Here is a 23,315-nt window from a genome sequence, read left to right as displayed (position 1 = left end):
GTAGATTCAATGTCCTTGAAAGTTGTTCGAGGATTTCCTCGAATCATTTATTGCACAGCGGCAATGTTTTCATCTGGCACAGCTGTTGCCGGACGTCCAGCTCTCTCTTCTTCTTTAAGCGACGTTCGCCCTCTTCTGAATTCACCAAATCACCGAAAAATTGTAGCACGGGAAGGAGCAAGGTCCCCAGATGCCCCCTGCAAACGGTCAAGGCCTTGAGTCTCCTTCAAACCACTTTTGAAATCGTAAAGGATCATTGCCGAAAATGCTCCCTTTCAAGCTCCATTCTAGACAGCCGAATACTGCTCACATCAACAAACAAGTGAAGGCGATACGGCCACGCCGATAAGCGAGGCGAGTTGAAACTCGCTTCGCTTCTTCGCTCTGGATACCACTACCGAACGCAATTGTGGAATTCAAATACTGTACCACAACAATGTGTATCTGAAAACTTTCGTAGTGACCCTCGTAAACCTTCATTAAAGACGTCAAAAACCTTGTTTTTGGCAATTTTATATATTATGAAAAGAAACAAAATGGAACATGAAGTACATACCATGGTCTTTATACTATAGCAATTACCATAATTGATGGTGAGCCTATACATTACCCTTCAAGATGAGTACACCAGCCCTGGACTCCTAAACTAATTCATAACATAAACCATTATCAAAGGGATCAAAAACTTTTTTTTTTTGGGGGGGGGTAATTTTATACCCATTAAAAGATAAAGATATACAGCACCATAACCTCTGATTCAAAAATCACGGTTGAAAGGGTTCGGGCTAATTTGGAATTATCCATGGGGTGTGCCTAAGACCATGACCTCATGTCATCATACTATGTGATCAAGAGGGCAGAGACTAATTTTCAATTTCCCGCCGATTCGTGATCTAATACCAAGTGACACCTAAGAACTAATCAGAATAGTCACTTGATCAGGCTCCAACAATCAACGTCGAGTAAGATATAACGGTCCCACTACTACTGAGGAGTTTCACATTCGATCGTGTCCATGGGCTTTCTTGGCGTTTTCACCTTTTCTCTCTGATTCTTAATACACGAATTATCAATAATCATTCATTTTCATTAATAATCACTTTTCTTTAGCCTAAAGAGCATTTTGGTGGGACATCAAACTAGAAATTTCGTTTAAATTTATAAATTTTAGCTCTTATTGAAATAATTGTGTAAATCCACCAGTTTATCTTCTACTAAGTATACAATTAAATTTTCATATATTTTGGTATTTTGGACTTTCGATTTTCATATTTCCTTATTTTTTCTTTATACTTTGCCTCTCTCTGGGTATTACTTTAACAGTAGAGCTCCCTCATGGCTAAGCAGTTAGTGTACGTGCCTTTGTCGTGGGAGACCCGAGTTCGATTCTTTGTGGGAGCTCATGTTGTTCGGATCCCACGCTAAACTGTAAATTCACGTTTCACATATCCTAACTGCTGAAAGGTATGCGAAACTGAAAATCAAATTAAATCAATTTGACGTATTTGCTTGATGTTAACAGTTTACAATATCTCAGATACGTATTAAGTTTTAGCTGCTCTCCAACATGTTTTAATTGAATGACAATACCAAACGTTAAAGAAAAAAACAGTAGAGGAAATAGTATTCTAACCCTCCTCTGCCGCTTGGTAGGCCACTTGATTATACCGCAAAGTAGTAAAACACAATTAATATTCTGATCTTCCCGTTAGATTCTTTTCTTTAATTCACTATGATATTCTTTGGTGTCTATAATTCAAATATTTTGATACAATAGATCTGTTACATTACTATATAAACTATTCCATTTGGAATATTATTCAAAGATAAATTTGTTTTAGCATTTGAATCATAGTATGTACTTTTTATAGACCAACCAGACTATTCCCACTGGTTGCGGTAAAAAACTATATATACTATTTGGAGACCATTTATTTTCTTACATAATGATTCCCTTCGCGAAATACTGGAAAACTAGATGAACACTTTCTAATTTCTTTTCAGCTCAAGAATATACACTACAAAGAAAAGGACAATATTTTATGATTTAGTTTAATATATACTATGTAATGTACTATATTACATAGCTGACATATTTATAATTTTTTTACTTCCACAACCTTTTGCAATAGAACGCACATTCTTTCTTTTTAAAAAGAAAAACGATTTTTCGTAAACAGAATTCGAACTAATGCTAAAAAGTTCTACACGTAAGTCCGTTACGCTAACCACTACACCGAGAAGTCTTCACTCTAGCAGTTGTCCATCTGTATGCCTTGGTGATCTACACCCCATAAAAGTATGACTTCTGCATCACCCACTAAGCCATGTTTTGATTCATTTGCCTTTTTCTGATATTTTATTATCTTTTCATATATGGCAATTACATACACCTCACTGATACGTTCAGACAGTCATATCTCCGCTCCATATGGTCATGTTACTCTGTAGCAAAATGGAAGGAAAATAAATTTCCCTGTAAGCACATATCTGATAGACGTAAATATCTAGGGTATTTTTTGAACTTTGTTTTTTCGCCGTCTGGCCAGAACTGTACCACAGGTTATTGCCATCAATACGATTAAGAATTCCAACAGTTTGGCGGGAAGAAAGGGATCATGTTGATGATTTATTTTTGTCTGTGTAAAGTGTCTGATTTCGATAAGGAAAAAATAAATTGGGTATCCGAACATTCCATCAACCATTTCACCTGTGTCACATGAGCCCCGATATTCTTATTCCAAAATAACCAATAAAGTTACCAGAGTGTTCCTACGGCATTTTAAAAGCGGAAGAAGGCGATAATGATGCAATGATACCGAATGTTGAAGATACAACCCCATGTCTTTTAAATCGGTTTGACTGGAATTATTTGGTGCACTACTTGGGTCATACTGAAGAAAAGAGTGAAGCACGATTAAAACAGGGACAAATTCAAGAAGGAGAACTTGCATTTTGCTGTGATTTCCCTGGCTTGATTCATCGTCTTGGATTTTTTTTTTTTTACCAAGCAAAAGGACTGGCGTTTATTTATTGACTCGACTAAAAGAAGTCTCAAAGGTGTTCTTCTGCACATTGGGAATAAACTTGCTTCAGTGCTACACGCCCACTTATGTTCCTTCGTGAAAACAACCACAATTTAGCCACGGTTTTGTACAGAGTGAAATACAATGAACCCAGATGGTTACTGTACTGTGATCTAAAAGTATGAAGTATCATATCGAGACAACAAGCAGACAACGAGATATATAAAGTCCCCATGTTATCTTTGTGAATAGGGTTCTAGCGACGAGGTAGACAGTGGTTAATTTCAGAGTGAGTGACAGAAAAGGAAACACTTCGTGACAGGAATAAAACCATTGTAAATCATCCATTAATTGATTTTCGAAATGTGTTATTGCCCCCTTGCATATAAAACTGGGAATTATGAAGCAGTACGTTAAGATTTTGGATAGAAGTGATCCCTGCTTTCAGTACCTCTGTCACAAATTTCCAGCACTGTTTGCAACCATAATTAGGAAGTGCTTTTGACGGCCCCCTTACTTGGAAGCTTATGAAGGATCCTACATCCAGTACGACGATGAACGAAACACAGATTCAGGCATGGGAATCATTCAAGGATGTTTCCAGCAAATTCCTGTTTAATGTTAAAGTTGATGACAACCAACAGATTTTCGAAACAATGCTTTACAACTTTCAAAAATTAGGGGGGAATTAGGATTTAGATTTCTGGGCTTTCGGCAGCTAAGACCATTTAACCCATCACGATTTGAGGGATGACGTCCCTCGGCGAGCACACAATCCGGGGAAAGGGAACGAAGAAAGGATTGGGGAAGGAATGAAGCGACCTAGGACCTATAAGGTAGGTACCACCCCGGCATTTGCCTGGTGTGAATGAGAAAAACCCAGGAAAACCTCATTTAGGGTGGCTGGCCTAACGCTTTTTCGACCCTGTGACCCCTTCCAGAAATTAGGTTGCCACATGAGCTTAAAATTACATTTCCTGCACAGTCATCTGGACAATTTTCCTGACAATTGCATGGGATTCAGCAAGGAACACGGCGAGCGTTTACCTCAAGACAGATACCACGGATGACGGGATGTCTCCATGATGTCAGGTTAATGCTGGTGTCCCGTGCGAGATAACGCTGCTCAAAAACACAAAGAAAACACAAATCAACTCTGCACTCATTAGTAACTAGAAAGCGAAGCAAATAATAGTTTTCTTGTGGTGAGACTCATACTTTTTACGAATGAACATGTTATATGAAAGTAGTGTTGTACATTCATTGCAATTTCATCATGTTCCATTCACATTGCACATATTGTATACTATGGTACTTACTATTTAAATTACAACAATATGTAAAATTTCTATTTCATATAGCAACAAAACTGTGCGTGATAGGCAAAAACTGTTTGGATATTAGAAATCAGCAAACCTCAGTTAGGTTAAATTCTCTTCAATCTTTTGCCGGAGAAAAGATGTTTCATTTCGCAGGCGGGTGTAGTTTCCAACAATTTAATTTGGCACGAGGGAACAATTTTGGTAACAGACAGTTTGAGAGGATGTCATAGGGTGTGGACAAAAGGGAGATGGCTCGATAATTAGTACAATCGGCTAGCACAATCCAAACGTGAGCAATTCTTATCACGGAATTTGCGCTGGTGCTTTAAAAATGTTTGAAATAAGACCTGAGTTATGACAAAAGAAACGAACTATTACTCGAAGAGCTCAAATTATTTGTTCATATTTGGATGATGAGATTAGACTAGGATTTACTAAGTCAAACCATGTATTAAAAAAAACTACTCTGATCTTTTCAAAATGTGGTAATGATTTGTTTAAAAAGGAGTGTTTAAATTAAATTAGTAACTAGAAGCACAAAGTCCAGTATTACAGCGTTTGCACACGTTCCCGGCAATTCCGGCTCCAGCACCGAAAATGCCGGAACCGGGGCTGCTTTGCACACACATTCCGGTAATGCCCGTGCCGAGAAGTAGTTTAAACGTTAAGGAGAGAACTTGAGTCCAGCAATAAACAAACGATATCTCACTCAGTCCACAATCTTTCTATGGAACAAATCCAGACTAGACACAGAGTATATGAATATTTCAATTATGATCTGTAGGGTAAAGCAGTATACAACCACAAGACTAGAAATTTTCTTGTTCTGTTTGTGCTTTTTCAGTTCTTTCTGCAGTTGTGTTTTAGTTTTTACTAGCATATATTGCCCGCTACGTTGGGTTGAAATAAATAATTTAAATACACATCTTTGTATCTCACGTATTTTATTGCCATTAATTATTTATTGTTTATTACAACAAGCACGTTTACGCAGTTTTTGCTAATGTTTGGGATCTTTTCTCTTAGTTGTAAATTAAGTGTAATTCGTGTTCTAGCACTGCAGAAAAAATTATTTTTTTCCTTAACTCAATTAGTGATATTGTCCATCTCGGCGACCGCAAGAATTATAGACTCAACACTAATACTGGTCATTTTTGATCATTTATATATATATATATATATATATATATATATATATATATATATATATATAATTTCCCCTCCCCCATGTTGCGGGCCATGCCATCGGAAATGCCACCGTTCATCTCAGCGACCCAAAAAATGAGAATTCAGCACTAATATCGGTCTTTTCGATCATTTTTAAATATATCTTCCTCCCCCTTATGTATAGCTTCCTCTCCGCCTCCCCTATGCTGCGCAACATGGCATCAGAATTGTCACTGTTAATCCCAGATACTCCTAAAACTATGGATTCGACACTAATATGTTATTTTCGACCATTTTTAAATGTTTATCCCCCTCCTCCACATTGCATCCTCTCCCTCCCCAACTATCAAGGCTGAACTTTGATTAAAACAGCATCAGACTTGTCACTATTTCTCTCACTGACCCCGAAAACTATGGATTCAACACTAATATCGGTAATTTTTGATTATTTTTAAATTTCTCTCCTCCTTCCCTACGTTGCAACGTCAAAGTGAATAGCCTAAAGTAATCCCTGTCCCTAAGCTCATGTATGTTGAAATTTTGATTGAGATCGGTCGGGTGGTTCAAGAGTGATGAAGTCGCAAACGCAATCATTTTTATTGTATTTTTTTTACATATACATCTCCCTCTCCCCTCCCATACTTTGGCTCGTCAAAAAGCTAATCCTTACCAAATCGTACAGCGAAAATGCAATTTTACACCCGACCATCTCCGAATGCAATGAAATTTGGTATACAGTATCTTTAGACAAATATAAGAACCCGTATTTTTTATTTTGCCCATATTAGCTCTGGTTTGGTTTTGACAGCTTTTGAAAGAGAACTCTGTCCGACGATTTTGTGTATGCTGCGATAAATGAACTTGGAACTTCAACTGAGCACCATAAGGCCACGTTTGACCCAAATGTGTTCCAATTCTTCAGACTAAATGGAAATTGCATGAGGATTTTACAAATCAAGTCCAAAACGGCATAATGACATTTCCAAACCATGAAATTTAGTTTCAAAATGGCGGAATAAAATTCTTCGAAGATACTTACTAAATTACGCATAACTTTTTTTCTCTAAACGGGGAATTCAATGAGTAAATGCCGGTTAAGGGAGTACATAATGTTCTATTACGAGAATAAAAAATATCCGTGGGTTTTGGCTTGTAACAGCCTACAGAGCGCCTAATTCAATTTATGACCTTAGGTTTGAGAGTACGGGCAATACACCATAGATGTTACAAAATATTGCATTTCGTTAAAGAAGCACGGTACTTGGTAACTGGGGTAGTAGTTTCCAACAGAAACTATTTTAGTAGGAGGCCAGATGAAAATATACCTTAAAAACCAAGATGGCGGCACATGGTAGTTAGTTTTGCGTCACACAAATACAAATTGACGTAGGGCCATGTAACAATATAGACAACATAAATATTCATACGAACGCTATGAATACAAAATCACTAGACCCCAAAGACATTGAGAATTCAAGATGACGACCTTTCCTAAATTATTGTTTTGGGATCTATGTACTGCAAATTCCAAAAGAAATGTTCACTGTATTTCTTGAGAGTATACCTCTTGAGAAAGCATACTTACCTAAATAAGTTATTTTAGAACGAAATCCGACAAGAAAACTTCCGTAGGAACCAAGATGGCGGCCTCTGCAAATGTCGGCATGTAAGTTATGGTTCCCTTATATCTACAATACAAATCCAAGAAAAGACATACAACTTCTGGAGAGGAAAATATGTATTAACATTAATATTTAAATATAACACCTTCAGAAGAAACACTTTAGATTTCAAGATGGCGGCTGTCTTGAAACTGTATGTTTAGTAATTTGTCACAACATCCTATGTGTACGTAAGTTGAAGTAAATAGAACGTCAAACAATCATACATGAAGTACCTAACTTGAAATACTTAACTTTCAGTTATGCTGAGAGGACATTATTTTCGTTTAGCCTCAATGTCCTTAACACTCTTTGGAGTGAGTTTGTATTGCAGCCTTACTAACTGCGTGATAACGTCAGAAACTTCTATCGCACAGAATATTCGCAAGTGCAACCCAGCACTTGTCTTCTCTGCCGCGGTTTTAACCTCTGGCCAGTACAACCTTCTTGAAGGCCAATGAGGATGTATAAATTTAATCCATACATCGTTGCTCTCGTCGTCAAGTTCTAATATCATCCCAATATAACACTGTCCTTCGTATACACAACTAACCTAGGAACTAAGTTGAAGTTCCCTGAATCTGGTCACCTGTGAAAAGCTGTACCTCAGAGAAAAAAAGCTTTCATTGCTGCTCATCCTCTTTGCAGCAATTTCCGTTGTGGAGACTGGCTTGAAATAATGAAGGAACGGATTCCTGGTACAACTAGATGTTCTGAAAAATCGATGGATAGACATTTTTTTCTTTCCCTAAAAATAGTTGCCAACTTATAGTTTACATTACCATGACTGTTCCATATATATTTTCTTTATAGTAACATTTATTAAGATTGGGAATATTTTTGGACACGAAGTTGATATTGTGTGTGAACGAATTTTCGTCATCTGTCGTGTTCCCACATACTCATATTACGTCATCCTTCCTACCGTGAGAACAGTGTTCATGGCTTGCAGGAGTCATAGGTGAAATGACTCATTCACACAATTACCAACGTTCGCTCCTTTCCACTGAACTGTTTTACGTATAACAGTAGTGTATAAAAGTCTAATAGCCATGGAAAGAATCTACTAGTTCAGACTGCAACACTTTTTTTTAACTATTACTTCCAAATTTCGTTCCCACGGGACCGAAACAAATGTTGCCAGTGTTCTCCATTATACCGTCGTTCTATTGGTATTGTGTATCAATGCAGAAAACTTTAACCTTTCTTTATTATTTTGTATAATGCACTACCAACCCTAAGCATAGCAAACGGGTTGTTCCCAAGCGTGAGTAGAAGCCAGGAGTGACCCCAAAACGTCGTAGGAAGAAGAAACGAAGAATCAGGAAGAACATTTTGTCGCTATGTTAATATAAACGAGTGCCACGAAAACTTAAATATGTAAGAAGAATTTTACTTTCGTGTGTAGTTAACAAGTGAACGAATATCTTCTGGACATGTAGCATTTCCTTGGAGTGAAGAAACTTCATCGATCAGTGCTTCACGTATCTCCCCATTCCCCTTGTCATAATCACGCAGTGAAAGTCTCATCTCAGTGCGAATAGTAAATTTATAGTGCAAGTGATATCAATACAAGGGCTATGTTTCTAGTGTTCTTATATAGTGTGCGCATATCTATCATGCAGCATTAAGTGTTTTTATTTTTCATTATTTCGTTTATTCAATTGCATCAGTGCAACTTCTTCTGTTTGAGCATTTAGCTCTGTAAAGTGAAAATTTTGTGTGTTGTTAATATATATTTCTTATCCCACTCCGAATCCACGTATATGCATGTTTAATAAATAAGAATTCACCTAAGGAAATATTATTATCTTCATTCATGTGTGTATGAATCCCTGCGAGCAGTCGGCTTGCCAGTATATGTATACGTATGCATACGCAAAAGTAAGTATAATACAACCTGAGTCTCAAAAGCACCAACGTTCCTCATGCGAAATCGCTTGTTATATTTCAATATTGTCAATCTGCGCCTGAACAAGGTATAAGCCTGGACCAGAATTGTTATCAGTTGTTTTCTTAGGGAGTTCTTCGGAAGCCAGCACCCAAGGGAAACGGTAGGTAGCAATTTTAATTGCGCCCGAACAGGGACACGAGCCCAGACCGCCAGTGATCTGTGCATGGAGACAGTAGTTATATATGAATAAGTGCTAATAATATTGGAATAGGAAATTTTATTGATCATATTTTTCTTTTCACAGATTGTCCCAGTACAAACAATACTAGTAAAACTTAGTATTTTCGTACTCATATAGTGTTCTGTAGTATATGTATTTATTTGAATTCTATTTACATCTATTATTTGCGACTAGTAATTTTAATTTCATTATGGCTCACCAACAAGTTGACATACTCAAGATACTTGAACAAACGCAAGCTGAAATAGAGAACATTTTAAGAAAAATGAACAGGCACAGATAGAAAATAAGGAACATTTCGCAGAAGAGAAAAATTAGATAGACAGGAAGAAAAATTAGATAGACAGGAACAGGCACAGTGCAAAAATAAGAGAAAAAATAGATAGTCAGGAAGAAAATCTTGCTAAGTTACAGGCACAAATAGAAGCAGTTGAAATTAAATGCGATGTGGGAACTACAAAAATGGCTGATAGAACACAAGCGTTAGAGAACAAAGTAAATCAAAACATTGAAAGAGTTCAGAGGGGAATCGAACATAATACAGTAGCCATTCAGCAGAACAGAGATAACATAGAATTTATAGCCCGCGACGTACGTTCAATGGGAATGAAAGTAACTAAAAACACCAATCATGTAATGGGTATATCTGAAAGATTAGAATTGACACAAGGACAGGTAGAGGTTAATCACACCATCTGTAACGCTAATAAAGAACGTTGTCTCGTAGCGCATAGAGAAACTGAAAGTCACTTAGACGAAATACATGACGAAGTCGTAGATTTAAAAGAACAGGTTCGAAAGAACGAAGGGTCACTTCAGATGTGCTATGAAGTGATTAGACAGATTATCACGTTAAAGTTAAAAATGAACAGGCTTTCGAGAACAATGCTGAAATTAAAGTAGCACAGCGGGAAATAGGAGAAATTAGGCACGATTTGGCGTTACTATACCAAAAATTAGAAAGAATAGAAAACAAATCACGGGGATCGGAACCTAATACTGATAGTGCCGTTCACGTTAAAACTGGATACAAATCTAACAGTGACTCAGCTTACACCGAACATAGCAAATTTAGCAGTAGCGACCAAACTCATGTTAAGGCCATTACCAATAGAAATTTTAGATGTAATAATCGTGAAACTATACATAGGAAAGTAGGAACAGTTAAATTAAAAGACCACCTCACACCGAAAATTATCGCGTATTTACCCAAGTTTAAAGGGATCCTGCTACTGAGTCAGTACATACATACCTGCGCAAGTTAGCATTAGGCGCGGAAGTCGCTAAATTGTCAGAAAAAGCTTTAGTACAAGCCATACCTCATGTATTGGAGGGTGTAGCTTTAAGCTGGTACTACACAGGTAATGAGAAATTTAAAACTTTAGAAGAGGTTAAAAAAGCATTAGTTGAATCTTTCGCCGGAGACGCAACGATACAACACAGGCTGTCAGCTTGTAAAGCAACTCGATTCAATCCTAAGACTCACGACTCAGTACATGCTTTTGCTTTAGATCAGTTTAATAAACTTAAAGAATTGACACCGCAATTACCCGAGAATTTGATATTAACAGACATCAGACATTCATATGTTACCCCAGAGATTTCGTACAGAACTTTATTTACATTCTTGCACTAACATTAGAGAATTTTTGGCGTCCATTCAGAAATTAGAAACATTGTATTTTCAACAAACTAGAGAGGAAAGACATACGCAGAGTAACAATTCTAACAATAGACAGAACCAAACTTCTCAGAATTATCAAAGATCTCTCGGTTATGGTAATAATAATCAGAATAGGTACTACAATCAGAAAGTTAATAATACCAAGGCCCAAACAGGCGGTAATTGGAACAGGAGAAATGCAAATAATCGTGACAACGATCGACAACCACGTTCTCGTAATCAGAACACTAACCACGAGCAACATCGGAATCGGAATCCTCACAATCATGACAAACGTCGGAAACCACATAATGGTAACTCTAAGGATAAAAGCAATGATCACCAAAAAAATAAAAACAATAGACAATTTTGTGATCGTGATAATGACAAAAATCGCCAGAACAACGAACGAAATTATGAAAGGTCAAATTATCATCAGGAACGAGATTCCGACTTTCAGGAAAGCTAGATTTAATGTTCACTTTTCGTCTTTAGGTTACTCAGGTATGATTCAATGTATTTGTAGATTTTTTTTTAAACTTCATATTAATACTTATCTTACCCACAGGTATATTTTGAAGGAAAAGACAGATTCAGCAGACTTTTTATTAAAGTTTTTGACTTTTCATATGATTAAGTGTGTTTGCAGAATATGGTACAAATGTGTCTGATATGGTACATTGATATCTTTTATCGAGATCTGTCAAACAGTGTAGACTGTTAAGTCTTAAGATGTTTTACATTAAGATTTCATGTAGTTTTTTCCTTGTCATAGGAAACATAAGAAGACATGCATTCAAGAGTACGGTCGTATCCTTCGGTTGCGGTAATTACCGTACTTAAACATTTCTTTTGGAATCTATCCAAACTATTTGGGCTTCTTATTAACATTTCTTTTTGCTTCTTTAGCATCTTGATGCAACCGATTCTTCGGGAAGGAATTTTAGGGTATATTAATAAGGGATGATTAAATTTATTTTCCAAGCAACACTCTAGGTAGACATGGCGTGGTGAACCAAGAAATACTTGGACACCCCAGTAATTAACCCATCATTCGGTAATTATTGGAAATTTATTCCTTCTTTATGTACACATTGATATTTCGTTGTAACCCGCGTATTCATATCCTGTGTTTTAGACATATGCTTCTGTGTATATTGAACACTGGCGCAAATCCCAGGGGGGACGAGGGGGACATGTCCCCCCAATCTTGGAGCTGGGGGGACTGTCCCCCCAATAATCTGACGTGAAAAGTGCATTTTGGGATAAGTGTGGTGATTTGTGTTCGACTGCCACAAAAGAATATAAAATGAAATTGATTTCTCTTGGCTTTTCCATCTTTCAAACTGAACTTCGCGCTGTAGTGCGTTTAGTAGTCTCATCAATATGTATTAACTCCACTTCTGCTACTTGGGCACACATTGCAAAAAATTAAAAGCATGCTCCTCTCCTCATGTGGAAAGTTGTCTCAGCTGTAGGTACAGGCACAAATTCCGCGGAAATGAAGGGACATGTCCCCCCCCCCAACTTTGGAACTGGAGGCCATCCAAATAATCCGATTTGAAAGTGATTTTTGCTGATCAGTGTGATGATTTGTGTCCGACTGCCACAAAGGAAAGTGAGATGAAGTTGGTTTCTCTTGGCTTTTCCATTTTTAATGAAAATAAAGGTATGAGAGTATGCGTGACGTAACCTCATGTGAAATCTTATCTCCTCCTCTCCCCTAGGCCCTAGCATATGAAGAGTATATAAACTACCCAATGTCAGTAGAACCCATCTTTTCAGCAAATGCGCATTTAATCTATTTGTAGTATCAGCCTAGGTATCTACTCATGCTTCGTAAGCTAACTAACTCTATGGCCTATGGAATTCGAAGGTTCGATGCCGCGTTCACAAAAGCTCTCCATTGGCTTCTATCTTTAGTCAACTGGATCCAGTTTCTACTTCGAATTCCTTTTTCTCTGAGATCCATCTTAATATTGTCCTCCCATCTGCGGCTAGGTCTTCCTAATGGTCGTTTTCCGATTGGTCTTCCAGTCCAGATTTTGAAACAATCTTCCAATCCAGACTTTCTTCCATCCTAGCTACAAGACCTGCCTACCTAAGGCTCCTAGAATTGATGACCCTAACAATGTTTGGTAATCCGTATAAATTATGTAGTTCGTCGTGAAGTTTCCGCCATTCCCCATTCTCGTTCCTCTTGGGTCCGAATATTCGTCTCAGGATTTTGTTCGCAAATACTTTCAGTCTATGTTCTTCCCTCAGAGTAAGAGACCGTTTTGCAACCATACAGAACAACAGGCATGATTATCGTTTTATATATTTTAAGCTTCAAATCCCTCGACAGAATTAGCGACGACAAGAGATTTTGAACTGAATAGTAAAAGGAATTTCCTGTTTTTAGTCGACATTTAATTTCTTCTTGAATATGATTTTCGTTTGTTAATATTGATCCTAGATGTTTGAAAGTATCCACTTTATCAAAAGTATTATTTAATATTTTAACGCATCCATAATTTGCCGTATTAGGGTTCCGACGCACTTCCATATATTTAGTTTTCTCTGCATTTACTTCTAAATTCATTTCCCTGCAAGCGTTTAATAAGACTTCTGCATTTCTTTCTATTGTTCTCCTATCATCCCCTATTAAATTTACATCATCAGCGTACGACATAACCTGGTGAACACCGTTCAACTGTAGGCCCTGGTTGTGATCTTTGATTTTCCTTATAGCGTATTCCAGGACAAAGTTGAATAATAATGGCAACAACGCATCTCCTTGTTTCAGGCCATTCTCGGCGTGAAAGCTCGTGGACAAAACTTTTCCTGCTCGGACTTTACTTTGGGATTCATTTAAACATGCCTTAATTAATCTAATTAGCTTTTACGTATTCCAAAATTCTTTAAGAACGTTGTACAATATTTCTCTCCTAACCGAGTCGTAAGCCTTTCTAAAATCAATAAATACTTGATGTACCGGGGTATTTTGTTCCCACTTCTTTTCGAGTACTTGGCGAATGGTAAATATTTGGTCGATAGTTGATCGATTTCGTCTAAATCCGTTCTGATAATATCCATTTCATCTGCGTATGGGGTCAGTCTTGCTAATAGAATATTTGAAAGGATTTTATGGGATGTTGACAGAAGAGAGATGCCTCGATAACTAATACAGTCAGTTTTGCCGCCTTGCTTGTGGATTGGAGCAATGATTGATTCTTTCCACTCTTGTGACAATTCTTCCTTGTTCCAGATAAGAAGGATGAGTTTGCGTATCTTATTCCACAATTTTCTCCCTCCAGCTAAAATTAGCTCAGCCCGAATTTCGTCTACACCCGGAGATTTGTGTTTCTTTAATTATTTCTTTATAGCGATTTCTACTTCTATTCGTTTGGGTTTCGGAATATACGGTTCTGCGGTGTGTATCTTCCTTTCTCCATGCACATTAGTTTTTGGCTGCGTGTTAAGCAAATCGTCAAAGAAATCTTTCCATCTATTTAAAATGCTATCTGTATCAGTGAGAACTGTTCCATCAGTTTTCTTTAATATAAGCAGGAGTTTGGTAGCCTTTCTTAAATTCGTTGATCCCTTTATACATGTCCCGAATGTTTTTATTTTTATTATTATCTTAAAGTTCCTTAATTTTAGCTTTCAAAAAATTGCGTTTCTTTGTTTTAAAAATTTTGGAAGTTTCCCGCCTGATGTCTACGAAATTTTGTGTAGTTATTTCATTCGGATTTTGTAGCCAACGTAATTTTGCCTGTTTTCTCTTCTCTGTTAATTTAATGCATTCCTGGTCGAACCATGGTTTGTTCCTATGTATTTCCGCGTGTTTCAATTTTTCTTTTGAGAGAGAGTGCTTCGTAAGCAAAGAAAAGAATTTAATTGCTGGAATATTTTTCTCCACAATCTTAAGGTTACATCTGTTAACTAAAGAGTATATGACATGCGTCAGATGTCTATAACGACTCCTGTAATGCTATTGAGATTATCATCATTTTGCTCAAATAAGAGTATTGTTGTGTCATAGGCATACATAATTGATATTCTTTCTTCATAGTTTTGGATAAGTTATTATTTATATTATTATATTATTATAAAACAATTTTAACGTGGATCTTTGTGGATGCCTAATTAGAAACATACCAATTATAAATATGCATGTATTCAGATTTCAGAATGTGTTCACGGCAGTGATTTGTAATACTGATATGTACTACTACTTCATCTACATTGCCTAATATATAATACACTCTAGAACAGGTTCACCTCAGAAATCAGATGCATCTATCGTAATGTGAGTTTCATCTCCCTTCCCTAGAATAAGTTTCAAATTTGCCCGAATCCCAATGTTGAAGAAAACCAATGGCGTATTTAAGATTTTGTTTCGAGGGGCTATGCCCAACACAGGAAAGGAAGTGGGCAATTGCCCACATGAATTTGAGAATTAAATATATTTTAATTTATGCATAAATTGAAGTTATAATGGTAAGAATTGCAGACCGATAAATCCTATATGATATGATACAAAAATTTAGGAGTAAATCTAACTCTTTATTCTATTCATACAAGAAACAGGAAGCATGATCTTGGCCTACCTAATTTCCCGGCCTAATTATTCCCCCGTTTTGATTTTCTTTAATTCAAACATTTCCTTCTTTTAAAAATAACTAAACGGTATAATTTTCCTTTGTTATAATAACTGAAGTCCCGTCATGTTGATATTAGTGCAAGTTTTTGTGGATATCACCGGTTTCGCTTATCAACTCCTCTTAGTTTTGATGTTACTGATGATGGCCGACTTGAATTACAACTGACAACTCAACGGTCGATAAAGTACGATACACGAAACCAAAGAAAGTAACGTCAAGAAAAAGAAACAGAAAAGTAGAAAGGATGAAAGAAAGAACAAAAGGAAGTAGTTCTTACATGAAATTAAATTTGACAAATACAGTATTATTTCTGAACAAAAAGCATAAGAAAATGGATAGTCGATGACACTCGTAAAAATGGTAAGAAAGATTATTGTTGTACGTGGAATGCGAAAAACTAACAAATTTATTTCGGGAGAGCTTGAGCCCAATAGCCCCCTAAATACGCCACTAAAGACGATTCTGCTCCCCTGATCCTGCACAGCATTGTTTTTCAACTTCATAAATATTTTGTGCATGGCTTATATATTTCCCTTAATGTTGAAGACAGATTTGCGCCGATGATATTGAATATTAAAATTTAATGATGTTCCATTGTATTACGATTATAATGTATTTTATGCTTGATGAATATTTCAATATTTGTGAATTTATAATACGTATTAATGCTATTTTCATATTTCAACAGATTTCCGCGAAAGATCTGAAGTAGTTCTGTATAACTGATATTTTGATCTTGCGAAACATTTGTGTATTGATATTTTGCCTTATGTATTTTAAGACTATATTAGTATGTATTGTAATATATTTTAAATATTTTTTATTGTATTTCAGTAATTGTAACTTTTGTTTATTTAGTGGAACAAGAACGAATATAATTTTAAGAACTAATTATTCATACTATGTCAATTTCCATTAATTTTTGTCGATGCCAAAATTTAAAATCTATCAAGGTCAAATAATATTCACGTTAATATTCTTGTTGTTAACCATTTATTTGGATTTACAGCTGAAGAGTTAAAAGGCTGATTTGAGAAATATTATTAAAGTCTTTATATTAATTCAGTGTTTTGACTTACGGCGTCCTATTTTCATCGATAATGAATATTTGAGGAATGTTTACATCTTGTGTCTTGATATCCTAAGGAATTACTTGCTATTATGCTTATATACATGATTATCGCAATAAATTGCTAATAGGATTTTATTTTAGGCATACGTTAAGTCAGTCCGAGATCGTGAATATTGTGGAATTTACATGTGTCGTTAATGAACATGTTGATGTATACTATTGCAGACTTTGTGGACATTATGGAAGTGCCGATGAGCATCCATTACGCCAAGGCTAGGAGTTTGTTTACAATGGAATTTTGCGTCATGAGAGACGATTGCATTTATAAATATGTCTACACATTGTTGATTTTGTGTTAACAAAATTTTATTATCCTATTATAAGCATTAGGAGTTGAACTTCTAGAATTTCCTTGGAAGTATTCGAGCTCAGTATTCCTTTACATTTTTATATTTTGTTTTGAACATAATTATGTTCTACAGACGTCTTGTGTAACATCTCACTAGCACATAAAGACTAATGAATATTGTTTTACATGCATTCTTCGATAATGGTTAACTAGTTTTACTTTAGTAAGACCAAAGAACTGTTTAGATGGACCTGACATCTTCGTCAGTTAATGGATGAGATTAGTTAAAATGATTCAACGAAATTCGTAGTGTGTTTCGGATACACTTGGATGAAGGTATAACTTGTAAATGTTTCTCAAAAGAATTCTTCTTTGTTGAAAGTATTGTAGTATATCTATGTTATGCATATTTAGGAATTTAAATTTTTTGTTTCTCAGTATGTAAGATTTTGTGTTCTTATAGTTCACACAAAATTAATCTCACGAATGTTTATTCGTCTAATCCTTTAGGATTGTTACGAATTAACATCCGTTTCCAGTTGAATTAACCTATATTTTTACGATTATTCATAATCAGGTTAATAAATCGAATAGTTTTGTATCACTACATTTTATCTATATTTGTCAATTTTCATTTAAATATTTTAACCATTCAATCATGAATATTTTGAAAAAAACTAAAGAGCTAAGAATATAAGTAAAACTAAATAAATAGAAACAAAACTATATAGCCCTATCAACATTTTCACACATACAGGTGAAACCTCGTATTCGTTGTCACGTAATCAGTTTAGTCCAAAGTGTTATACGCATCACAAACAAATAGTGAATATACTAAAACTTATTTTGAAGTGAATGTTCACAGTAAAGTGAGAATATTTATTCTGTGTTGAAAAAAAAAAAAAAAAATAGAGGCTTTCACTTATGTGCTACAACTGTCTTCGCATCCCATGACCCCAATTGTCAAGGAAACTGGATTTTACCAATTGGAACTTTCATCGCAGAAGAAAAAAGACATCTGGATTTGGAATTTTCAGGAACAACTCATGGAATCTGGAATCAGCTGATAGTCATCCATCTGGATCATTTCTAAACAAAATAAATAGCCCTAGTGATTCATAATGACAAAATCTATATCATTTTAATTATTCACTGCGAATAGTGTTAATCGAAAACAGTGTTGCTAGTGTTTTTCCCCTAATCCTCCACACCTAGTGAATCAAGAATAGTATTGCCAACTCCTATTTTCAAAAGAAGCTATAAACCTCAAAACTTGTTTTCCCATAAATGCTTATCCAGGATTCTCAACACATTACTTCGTTAACTCGCAACGTGTTGTTTCCTTGCGGCTCGCCAATTTGTGACCGTCAGCCCGGCCACAAAACTACGTTTTTGGACGAAAAGTGTATTCTTTGTTTTATTCATGTAACGAAATTATTATTTTACTCATAGAAAAGAAAAGCTATTTTTCTTTTGGTGAGAACTTCAACTCTTTCTTTGTCTGCAGGTGTTCTTCAGTCGCTCTTATCGTTTCTCACGATGTAACAAAGAACTTGTTGCTTTTCAATACAACGCTTATCGTCTGGACAAAGTGCTTCGTAGCAGCCAACTCATTTTTTTCTTTCCCTAAAAATAGTTACCAACTTATAGTTTTCATTACCATGACTGTTCCATATATATTTTCTTCATGGTAACATGTATTAGGATTGGGAATATTCTTGGACACGAAGTTGATATTGTGTATGAACGAATTTTCGTCATCTGTCGTGTTCCCACATACTCATATAACGTCATCCTTCCTACCGTGAGAACAGTGTTCATGGCTTGCTGGAGTCGTAGGTGTAATGACTCATTCACACAACTACCAACATTCGCTCCTTTCCACTGAACTGTTTTACGTATAACAGTAGTGTATAAAAATCTAATAGCCAAGGAAAGAATCTACTAGTTCAGACTGCAACACTTTTTTTAACTATTACTTCCAAATTTCGTTCCCATGGGACCGAAACAAATGTTGCCAGTGTTCTCCATTATTCCGTCGTCATATTGGTATTGTGTATCAATGCAGAAATCTTTAACATTTCTTTATTATTTTGTATAATGCACTACCAACCCTAAGCATAGCAAACTTGTTGTTCTCAAGCGTGAGTAGAAGCCAGGAGTGAGCCCAAAACGTCGTAGGAAGAAGAAACGAAGAATCAGGAAGAACATTTTGTCGCTATGTTAATATAAACGAGTGCCACGAAAACTTAAATATGTAAGAAGAATTTTACTATCGTGTGTTCCTTGGAGTCAAGAAACTTCATCAATCAGTGCTTCATGTATCTCCCCATTCCCCTTGTCATAATCACGCAGTGAAAGTCTCGTGCGAATAGTAAATTTATAGTGCAGGTGATATCAATACAAGGGCTATGTTTCTAGTGTTCTAATATAGTGTGCGCATATCTACCATGCAGCATTAAGTGTTTCTATTTTTCATTACTTCGTTTATTCAATTGCATCAGTGCAACTTCTGTTTGAGCATTTAGCTCTGTAAAGTGAAAATTTTGTGTGTTGTTAATATATATTTCTTATCCCACTCCGTATCCACGTATATGCATGTTTAATAAATAAGAATTCACCTAAGGAAATATTATCATCTTCATTCATGTGTGTATGAATCCCTGCGAGCAGTCAGCTTGCCAGTATGTGTATACGTATGCATACGCAAAATTAAGTATAAAACAACCTGAGTCTCAAAAGCACCAACGTTGCTCATGCCAAATCACTTGTTATATTTCAACATTGTCAATCTGCGCCTGAACAAGGTAATAGCCTGGACCAGACTTTTATCAGATGTTTTCTTAGGGAGTTCTTCGGAATCCAGCACCCAAGAGAAACGGTAGGTAGCAACATAAGCCATACATTTTATGACACAAAAAGTGTTACCGCGTACATAAAGTATCCTCGTTTATCTGTACACCCAACACCGCTGCTGCTCCCCGAACGCGCCTGCTTCCTATGGACGAATCCCCTCGCAGCCGATTTTCATGTGGTCCGGGGATACAGCAGTAAAGCCTAGGTTAGGTTACTCGGTAACACTTTAATTAGACTAGAACAGGTACTCATAAAAGCTTCAGTTATCACTTAAATTCAATAATCCGTGGTTCTTATAAAGATTTAGTAGATTCTTTTCATTATTCTTACATAATTCTGTAAAACTCAATGCAGAAATATCACATTCAACGGTCTAAGTTTAGAGTTGTACCTTCGTTTTTTTATTTAAAAAAAGTAGAAAAACTTACAGAAATGATGAATTGAAGTTCTTATGTGATGTTTAGATGTGTAAGTTTTGCAGTAAAATTATGTTTATTACGAAAAAAGACACATATGTATAAGTGGGTACTATTTGCAAGACGCGGAACGTTTCGATGATTCAACAGCATGGTAGTCGTATACGATGGCGAATCGGTGCGTTGAATGGGTTTGTTTTTTTGCATAGCAGCTTTTATGTCATATATTTAGACGTTGTATTTGTCGGGTTCAGTTCCAAAGTTGGGCGTCCGTTTCCAGCAATTTTTTTACAATTTACAGGAAAGATATGGATAATTTAATCGTTTGTGTGCTTGATAATATAAAAGGGTCTCGAAAAATCTGTTTATTTCTTATATATAAATGGTTATAAATATGGGACTATACGGCGAGCGGAGGAAACTACTTGGCGCAAGGTAACCGAACAGTTGCATTGTGGGAAAGTAACCTCCGCATTTATGTTATCAACATGTCGAATGTACAAGGGCACTGAACTAACCGTTCTAACATCTGTGGAACAGTACGTTGATAACGAGCAAAATCTTTTAAAAGTTTGTGAAGAGCACGGATTAATGAATCTAACAACAAACTGCTGAAAATGTGGAAAGGAGATGACAGCGAAAAACCGTGCCGAAAACGGACGCCCAACTTCGGAATAAATGCCTATTTCTATGCCAATCGTAAAAGAATAGTAATTTTTCAACTATTACTTCTGATGCCCCCCTTGAATTTTATCTGAAATAATATATCACCCAGCTCAAATGTTTTGGAGAACAATAAGAAGGAAATTAGTGATTTATAATTTTAAAAGGGTTAACTTTATAATGCCCGCTCCAGCTGGAAGGCCACACTTACTCAGAAAAGAAAAATTACACTATTTTAATTTTATGAAAATGGATCAAAAGTTACTTAACCTTAAACTAATTCGTTCCTACCCCTACCCTATTTATCCCTATCTCAAAAATGAAATCTTTAAGTTTATGCCGGTTAGGCTAAAGGAGACGGTGATAATGAGTGAAATGGTGGAATGAAGAAAGTGGGAGGAAACGGGAGAACCCCGAGAAACCACGAGCACGGTGTTTGTCCACCACAAAGTCCATACGGCACGAGGTGGGATCGAACCAGGGACCCCAAGCACCGGAGGTGAACGCTCTACCACTGAGCCACCGCGCCCCCTATCCCTATCTCACTCTACCCTACCGTGTTCTACTATACCCTTATAAAGTGGCCCTACTTATCGATGGGCAGCTGAAGCGTGTGTTGTAAAGTTTACCCGGCCTATGTTTAGCAGAAGGGGTCCAGCTCTTTTCTCTAAAAAATGTTACAATTTTTGTAATTTCTGTTCACATTCGGTTAGTTTAGGGTAGGTTAGTTTAGTTTAGTTTAGTCTAGGATAGGTTAGGTTAGTTTATGTTATATTAGTGTAGGGGTCCCACATAAGTTTCAAAAAAAAAAAAGAATTTCGCATACTTCTACATATCAGGTTAGTTTAGGTTCGTTCAGGTTATTTTAATTTAGTTTGTGTTAGGTTAGGATATATTTGGTTACGTTATGTTACGTCTAACTACTTGCATTTCTCATTTCTCCTGTAAATTTTGTTTTTTACGTGCTTCTGGACCCTTGTACTAAACATACTACGTTTACCCTTTTAATTTTTCAATAATTATTTTAAGTGGTGTGCCAAACCTTGACCTCCAGGGTATCTTTAAACTTGTAGTTACTACTATTCACTAATTTAATCCTTACCCCGGGAGTTGCAGGAAACAGCTACATTTCTCACTTTTCTCCAAGAGGTATCTATGCCGTCATCTTATCATTGTGAAATATAATGATTACACTTAACTTCTCCGTATGAAAAATATACAGATACTTATGTATACATATAATATATATCGAGAAAAAACTTTGTTTTTAATCCCTTGCGTATCTCCTACGTTATTCTCAATCCTTCAAAAGTAACGTGATTTGCTCTTAAATTGTTTATTTACTTCCTGAGTCTTTCCCTACCCAAACCATTGAGATAATAATGATCCAAAGCAAGGATTTTATAAATAGATCTTGATCCAAAATATACTTTCTTCTTCTTCTTCTCTATTGTCTTTAGCAACAAACAACGTGGTTCAATTAAGTGTATAATAGATTGAAAAAAACGCATTACGTATTAAACTATTAAAAGTAAGTAATGAAATGGTATAAGATGCTCGAGTTCTCCATCTCCCATGCCGTGACACGACAAGACCATGAAATTAACGTTCACTTCATGCAATATTGTCATCATCAGATATTCTGCCATTATTGGCAGTTCACTTGTTGCGACTGACGTGAGAATCTTCAATGCTCCACGATCTTCCGCTAATCTGTTGGTCTTTACGTACTTTAACGACTGTGATCAGAGTTGGATTAAGGGGAGGGCTTAGAGGGCTATAACCCGGTCCTCCAGGTGGACCGGGGCCTCCACTCTAATCAAAATCTCAGCTGGCTGTCTCAAAAGAATCATACAAAATGCAATCATCATCATAAGATAAAATATGACCAAAAAATATGAAACATATTCCCTTAACTTTCCTAGTGTACGTTCACAAAAATGTGTTAGGCGAAGTGAGCAGGGGCCACATATTTTTTTCTAGCCCCGGGCCTCCAGACGGGTTAATCCAGCTTTGACTATGATACTGCGTGGTGTAAGGCAGGGAGTAATCTACACCCTCCCAACACCCCCCTAACACCCCTCCAAATTTCTTTACACACCCCTTGATGGAAAATGAATACTCCCCCATATCCAATTGTATCAATCAGTATCATATAGGTTATTTATTACATCAAGTTAAAAAAGGTTTAGCGTTTAGGAAAGAAGGCAATATTCTTATTTATTTATTTCACTTCAAAATACGAAGCGACCTCGTTCTCATGTTCGGCTTCGAGAACCACATGACCTCATTGTTTCGGGGGGTGTTTCGATCAAAACATTTGACAAAACAGACCC

The 23,315-nt window shown here is 36.3% G+C and overlaps 1 protein-coding gene across 4 annotated transcripts in view; it reads right to left on the bottom strand.

Moving 5' to 3' along the window:
- Positions 1-23,315, bottom strand: part of LOC145663040 (uncharacterized) — a 328,849-nt gene that overhangs the window by 19,277 nt on the left and 286,257 nt on the right. The window contains exons 1-2 of one of the 4 annotated variants that reach the window (XM_081729188.1): positions 22,082-22,805; positions 7,101-7,203 (exon numbers count right to left, since the gene is read on the bottom strand). The exons of 2 other annotated variants lie outside the window; for them this stretch is intronic. The gene's annotated coding sequence lies outside the window, so the exon portion shown is untranslated. Of the gene's footprint in view, positions 1-7,100; positions 7,204-22,081; positions 22,806-23,315 lie in introns of those variants that run through there. One more of the 4 variants, XM_081729187.1, reaches the window with a different exon arrangement.

The sequence above is a fragment of the Thermobia domestica genome, chromosome 10 (genome assembly GCF_964235325.1).
Source record: "Thermobia domestica chromosome 10, izTheDome1.hap1.1, whole genome shotgun sequence".
Classification (NCBI taxonomy): Eukaryota; Metazoa; Arthropoda; class Insecta; order Zygentoma; family Lepismatidae; genus Thermobia; species Thermobia domestica.
Note: the sequence above shows the minus strand (reverse complement) of the source record. Positions and strands in the feature narration are given on the sequence as shown.